Below are 7,619 nucleotides of genomic sequence, written 5' to 3'. Positions count from 1 at the left end.
AATAGAACACAGTAGGTCTACTATGCAGTAGATAGTCAGAAAATACATGGGTATCTTAGTGGTGTGTAGGCCTATCTTGTGAGTGCATCTCTCCACTCCGACATGTATCATTTCCGACATGTCTCCATTCCGACACTAACCCTATCTCTAACCCTAACCCTAAACCTTAGGCCCATGGGAGTGTCGCCACTCTGACAAAAAGAAGTCAATTTCGGAGTGGCGATATGTCGGAATGGAGAGCCTCCCCTATCGAGTACACCAGGCCCATTGCAAGTTACTGTACTCTGTCATCTACTCTGAACCACCCCCACTCTTAACTGGTGAGTACTGATGACTTCCTCTTGCTATAAAGTGATTTGTTTAATCAACAAAAAACTAAAAAATATATATATATATATATATATATATATATATATATATTATACTGTGATTATAATACCAAATAAATTATATTACTATGATAATTATAATGCACTATAATAGATGATAACAGTGATCATAACACAATAGATTCTATTATCATGTATTACAACTATATCCTGGTGGTCTAAATGAAAAGTCAGTGAGCGATCAGTCATTGTTCGTGGTGTTTCACACCACTCTAACCAGGTCCTTGTAGTGGAAAATCTGCCACAAATGGGCGGTGTGGAGTGGTATGGTGTTGGGCCATGTCTGTGGAAAATGGGCTTAATAGTCAGGGAAAATTAGCAGAATACCTGTCAAATCTGGGAATAAATTCCTTACCAAACAATTTCTTCACCAATGTGTTCGTAAAGGTGTCTAGTAACATATCTAACAAAGATTGAAATTCAACATCCCTAGCAAAATGTTTGACAGCTAGGGTAATTCTGGTTATATAGACGAAAATAGCAGATCTACAAGCTCACAACGCCTCACGCTGTGAGGCATTGTGAGCTTGTAGATCTGCTATTTTCGGCTAAGAGGTGTGGTGTAGGGGAGAAAAAAAGAGCAGACAAAGTACAGAGTGAAAGGTGACGTTTATTAAGTACCGACAGTTCAAGTGGTTACATATCTGAAAACTAAATCGACATGAATCCAAAATACATTGATGATTGTGCTGTCAAATGATGAAACTATATGGAATCTATGAAAAGGTTGTGGGGGTCCCTGCTTCATCTCTCTCAACTAAAGATTCCTTGGCCTGAAAATGTTGAAGACCCCTGATGTAGATACATGACACCAATGTTTTTTGCAATGAGCAACTGTCAGGAAAACGTGTGGGAACTGATAAACGGTATATTGATCAGTTCAGTACTATGTTGATTCTCTGAGTTAACACTTTTAATTCCCTAACTATTCCGGTACTTGAGTCCCATCCCAACAGACAGAAAATATCCCGCTATTGATCTATAAACTGTACATACCCAACGTATAGACCTACATGGTCTCAGATCTTCAACCTTAAGATACCAACACATCTCTTCTCTCAGGTCTCTTCACACAGGGCCTGAAAACTGCACTCATTGAGACACGTCTCAAGTACATTGACGTTTATTCCAGCGTCTGGACAAACAACATCTCACTTTTTAACTGAAGCTATTCCTCACTAAAACCTAAGTAAAATGCCTGTAATGATTTTTTTTTTCGTGATCAGTAGAATGTCTAGAACATGTGCATATGTTAATATTGTGAAACATATCCCCAAAATGCAAATTAGAGCATGATTTATGATTTATGGCTATAAAACCTTACAAAAACATGATTTTTTTTTAAAAATTACATTTTCCTGTGATTAGGACTCCTACAACATCATCTGATTTTTTCTTTTTTTTTTTTTGCCAGTAGAAATTAATTCGGGCCTTGCAGGGTTAAAGCAGGGCTTCTGGACCCCCAGTGGGGTCCCCAAAATATTTCGCTGGGTCCCGAGATGATTAGCTTAACATGTCAATGTGTTTTTCTCAATCAACATTAAACAAACCAACATAAAGTTTAAGTGTAGAGGGTATCTGCACATTTCTAAAGTGACAATATAAGGACTTTTAAGACCTTGCCTCAACATCGTCATTGTTTTGGTTATGCTAATTCCAATCCTTTCCCCATAACAAAGCCGATCCGTGTTCTCTGAGAAAAATGGTTACACAGCCAGCGGAGGGACGCACTGGCGCTGGCTGGAGATACAATGTGTGTATTTCTCCCCGATCAGCGGGTTAGGGGACACAGAACCATTTTGATCATTTCAATAAATAAGGAAAAACAAACAACTTCTTAGCAATGTTGGTGATATATGTATGTGATTTGAAGGAGGATGTATACTGCTCAAATGAATAGTTTCAGAAACGCTGTGCCATCTGCATTTCTCCCGGTTAAGAAAGAGAGAATCTGGCTCCCACCTCTCCCCGCTTCAGAAGTTCAGAGCGCTCGTAGCAGGGAAGAGTCTAGTCACACTGTTAACATTGTGAGCAGGGAAGAGTCTAGTCACACTGTTAACATTGTGAGCAGGGAAGAGTCTAGTCACACTGTTAACATTGTGAGCAGGGAAGAGTCTAGTCACACTGTTAACATTGTGAGCAGGGAAGAGTCTAGTCACACTGTTAACATTGTGAGCAGGGAGGAGTCTAGTCACACTGTTAACATTGTGAGCAGGGAAGAGTCTAGTCACACTGTTAACATTGTGAGCAGGGAAGAGTCTAGTGAGTCACACTGTTAACATTGTGAGCAGGGAGGAGTCTAGTCACACTGTTAACATTGTGAGCAGGGAAGAGTCTAGTCACACTGTTAACATTGTGAGCAGGGAAGAGTCTAGTCACACTGTTAACATTGTGAGCAGGGAAGAGTCTAGTCACACTGTTAACATTGTGAGCAGGGAGGAGTCTAGTCACACTGTTAACATTGTGAGCAGGGAGGAGTCTAGTCACACTGTTAACATTGTGAGCAGGGAAGAGTCTAGTCACACTGTTAACATTGTGAGCAGGGAAGAGTCTAGTCACACTGTTAACATTGTGAGCAGGGAAGAGTCTAGTCACACTGTTAACATTGTGAGTTTGTAGAGTTTTCTCCAGTGTGGACGAGTTGGTGTTTCTTCAGGGAAGCTAACCATCTAAAACTCGTGTCACAGTGTTCACAATGGAACGGTTTTTCTCCTGTGTGGACACGCTGGTGTGCCTTCAGGTCACCTGGCCGACTGAAACTCTTGTCACAATGTTTACAGTTGAAAGGTTTTTCTCCAGTGTGGATACGCTGGTGTATTTTCAGGTGAGATGAGGCAATGAAGCTCTTGTCACAATTCTTACACTGGAAAGGTTTATCTCCAGTATGGTTACGCTGGTGTGCCTTCAGTTCATCTGACCGACTGAAACTCTTGTCACAATGTTTACAGTGGAATGTTTTTTCTCCAGTGTGGACACGCTGGTGTCTCTTTAGTGTATATGAAAATCTGAAACACTTGTTACACAGTTCACAATGGAAAGGTTTTTCTCCAGTGTGGACACTCTGATGTGTCTTCAGTTGAGATGAAAAGCTGAAACTCTTGTTGCAGAATTTACACCGTAAAGGTTTTTCTCCAGCGTTAACACCTCCACTCGTCTCCCCCCAATCATCACTGTCTTCAGTGTCAGATTCAAGCTCAACAGCTAGTAATGTCAACATTGATCCACCAGGCTTCTCTGGTCTTTGAAGTCGCTCCTCGTCTTCCTCTTCAATGTGTGGAGGCTCTGGTTCCTCCTGTTCCAGGATGTCTAGGAGCAGAATAAATAACAATAGTGAACACTGGGCTCCTAGAATGTTAATATATTTTCCCATCTTCCATGTACATAGCTATGATCTACTAAGACTGACCAAACAGTTACTAAATAAAAACATGGTTATGGAAGCTGGAATCGATGTATATCGATGTATATATGTGTGTGTGTGTGTGTGTGTGTGTGTGTGTGTGTGTGTGTGTGTGTGTGTGTGTGTGTGTGTGTGTGTTTAAATGTCTACTGATAAAGTATTAAATCAGTCATTCAATCAATCAACATGTGAGCTCAGTTTTGGAAGTAAGTTAGGCACTGTAGGCCAAGCCATTTATGATGTGTTTGTATCTTAAGTATGTATGCATTGTAACCTCCAAATTAAACCAATCATAGCTCATGCTGCTAAGTGCATCACATTATGAAACCGTAGCACGCCGAGCTTGACATGTCTGGTGGAAGTTAATAGGTCATAGTTCAACATCTATGTTAACACATTGGCCGCCATTTTAACATACCTCCGTACTCCCACCTGCCATTCGTCTCCATAGACTTCCATGTAATTCATAGTGCACGGATCATGCACACCCATGCCTAGATAATGCACCACGTGTGTCCACATTGCTCACAGCTTTCAAACAAAAAAATCCGAATGGAAATCCGTTCAGATTTACAGATTGGAGTGATTGCATACTTTGTTAGTCAACAAATATGTAATAGCACCGAGGTACTGTTCAGTAAAACATTTAGGCCAAAAGGATAACACAAAAAGGCCTGGGGACTTCTCTCCATTGTGGTCGTATAATAACTAGAGCCCGACCAATGCCATATTTTTTGACCGATGCCTATGTTTGCCGATGGAGAGTGCTAGACCACCGATTGCCGATGTTTTGTGATAATATACAATAATAATAAATAGCCTACCGGTAAGTTACTAAAACATCTTACCTTCAAAAACGTTTTTTTTACCAATGGTCCGGGGACCACCAGTTGTGGTGGAGCCCTTCCGATATCGGGCTCTAATAATAACCGACTATTATCATTGTGATTAGATCTTTTCTGCCAAGGTTATCGTGCAGTGAAAATACATACTGAGCTGTGCGTGGTCTTCAGGTTCCTCCTGTTTAATAGAGATGTCTTCAGGTTCCTCCTGTTTAATAGAGATGTCTTCAGGTTCCTCCTGTTTAATAGAGATGTCTTCAGGTTCCTCCTGTTTAATAGAAATGTCCCTGGCTGAGTCTGGAGAGTTCATTTTCACCTGCAGTCTGGACTCCACACGCTGCTCTGAAAGGAGGAGTGTGAATAAGGAATTTAATAACTGGAAACCTAGTGGAGAATAACGATAATGTTTGTTGGGATGCACAATACTTTGGGCCAAGTCCTATTACCTTAAAATCATGTAGTGTAGGCCTATATGTTATTTATCTCAATTTTCCAAAACATGGACTACCTGGTTCTCATGTGCCCAGTGCCCACTCTATGGTTACCCAACACTAGTTTAATTATATTGGCATACATACAGTAATAACCATTAGGTTTTAAAAACAAAATCAACGCATGCTTATGTTATTTCACATACCAGGCAGTCTGGGGTTGCTTTAGTTGGCAGACAAGACTACTGTTAAGTGCTCCCCGGAATATCCAAAGGCTTATTTTCTGCTTGCTTGCCTGCCTGCCTGCTTTTTCACCTTGTTGTTTAGGCTATCACCTATCATGGATTCATGTCTCACGGCCGGGCTACACCAAGCCATTTAGCGCGTCAGTGCGTACGCGCGTCGTGCGCGTTTAGCGCGTCAGTGCGTAGTGCGCGTTTTTGATAGATCCAATGTATATCAATTCAGCCGGCTAAACCAGGCGTACGGATAGCGCGAACCACGGATACACATTCCCTAAAAATAGGATCGGTTCTATTTTTTAAGCACGCGTATGCGTTGTGTACACAGACTATCTGGTCTTCCTCACATATACTCCCTCCTTGGTGTAGCCTGGAGCATTTACGCATACGCGAGCGTCCTTAAGGACAGTATGCGCGTATGCGCGCATTTTTTGGTGTAGTCCGGCCGTAATCTGTTTGTACACAATCTTCTGTCACACATTTTTTTTAAAGACATTAAACAATGTTCTGAGCCGAGTACTGTCATAAGCTCGCTCGCACGCACTCTCACAGGCAACATGTGGACTGAACCTACAGCCCATAGGATTGGTGTAGGGCAGGGGCGGAGACTGTGTCTTAGCAACACTGTGTTAATAAGCCAATGAGCTGCCTACAAACAGCACAGCGCCTCACACAGCAACGGGATGCAACACTTATCTTAGAGGAGAGCAGAGTGGAAGCTCACTGACAGGCAGAATCACTGTCATTTCTCAATTAAATCATCCCGTCATTCATATTTATCATCCAACCTTAAAATACGGGACAAAGAGCATCCCGTATCAGTTCAATACGGGACACGTCTTTTAGTTTCCAAACACGGGATGATCCGGTATTTTAAGGGACGGTTGGCAACCCTACTCACAACGCCTCACAAGTTATGAGCACTAGCCCTTACCCGTTCAAAGATATGAGCTCCGAAATGATGTGCAGTGTGTGGGTTATGGGATGTGCACTGTGCACACAGTATATGAGGGATGGAAAGTAACTTTAACTGGTGCTTGCATGCTAATATGTGGGAGCATCAATGTAAGAAATACCTGTTCCATTTAACGGCTACAGAGATACTGTGTACCGATCTGCCTGATTTTTGGACAACATCTGTAACAGGTCCTTTCCCCTGGCATTTTCGCCTTGGATGAGAGTCTTTTCACCTACCTGTCTGAGCCATTTCGCCTACCCTCAATTCTGCTGTCAGACTGTCCATGTTTTCATATTATCTCTTTGTCATTTAAATATTATAGTGACTGTGACAGTGGTGTTACATGTCAAACCTACACACGGCTATCCTATGCACTCCATAGTAATCACATAAATACAGGGCTATACAAAATATATATGTAGGCTATTAGCCTATATAGGTCTATATAAGATATATGCTACACCTAAATAGCCTATAGAATCAACCTTGCCTGTCAACAGGCATAACAAACTATTTTGCCATTTTTTTAGGAATAAAATGTGATGTAAATAATAAATGTCAAATAAATTGTTAGATTCACTTGACACCACTGTCACAGTCACTATAATATTTAAATGACAAAGAGATAATTTGCAAACATGGACAATCTGACAGCAGAATTGAGGGTAGGCGAAATGGCTCAGACAGGTAGGTGAAAAGACTCTCCTCCAAGGCGAAAATGCCAGGCGAAAGGACCAAATGCGTGTAGGCGAATATGTTATAGGCGAAAGTGCTGGTGACCCTTATTTAGCATCAGGTTAACGTGGTATTTCACTCACTGTATGCTCAATCTCATCCCATGTTGCCAGAGGAACTTTGAGTGAAGCCCTGGTTGCTCAAAGCTCCATCTGCGTTGTCCTCTTTGTGTCTTCAGCTTGACAACGGCAGAATGTTCCTCAAAACGTCCAACTTGTTAATTAAGTTTAACTTTAACTAGAACACACTGTAGCAATGTTCACTTATAATGTACTTGAAGCTATAGCTTAGCATTAGCCAATAGCCACAATAACAGTCTTTGAATTTCGTGGGGAAATACCTCGTTTTTACAGGCTGTCGTGCAAAGACCAGCTCAGACACAAGCTGCACAAAGCTTTCTTCACCGCAAACGTAACACGAAGTGTCTCTGTATGAACGTTCACGAATCACGATACGCTCTGTTCGGCTGTCTCGTTCGCGTCTTCACAATCACAACAGAGTGAAATCTCTGGAATGCGTCTGGCCGAAACGCAAGCCTGTTCCGGTCTGGTTCCGGTCTCCCCCAAGCCCCCTGTGATTGGCTGAACCGGACTTAGGGAGCGCTCGGTTGTAGTCACTTGGA

At 41.9% G+C, this 7,619-nt stretch overlaps 1 long non-coding RNA gene across 1 annotated transcript; it reads right to left on the bottom strand.

Annotated features, from left to right (window-relative positions):
• Positions 1–3,570: 3,570 nt before the first annotated feature.
• LOC308285312 lies at positions 3,571–7,204 on the bottom strand. Its single transcript, XR_013962048.1, has 3 exons — positions 7,081–7,204; positions 4,782–4,973; positions 3,571–3,695 (listed from the first exon to the last, which is right to left on the bottom strand). It is a non-coding gene; the product is annotated as an uncharacterized lncRNA (long non-coding RNA).
• Positions 7,205–7,619: the final 415 nt, after the last annotated feature.

The sequence above is a fragment of the Nannobrachium achirus genome (assembly GCF_963921795.1).
Source record: "Nannobrachium achirus genome assembly, chromosome: 5".
Classification (NCBI taxonomy): Eukaryota; Metazoa; Chordata; class Actinopteri; order Myctophiformes; family Myctophidae; genus Nannobrachium; species Nannobrachium achirus.
Note: the sequence above shows the minus strand (reverse complement) of the source record. Positions and strands in the feature narration are given on the sequence as shown.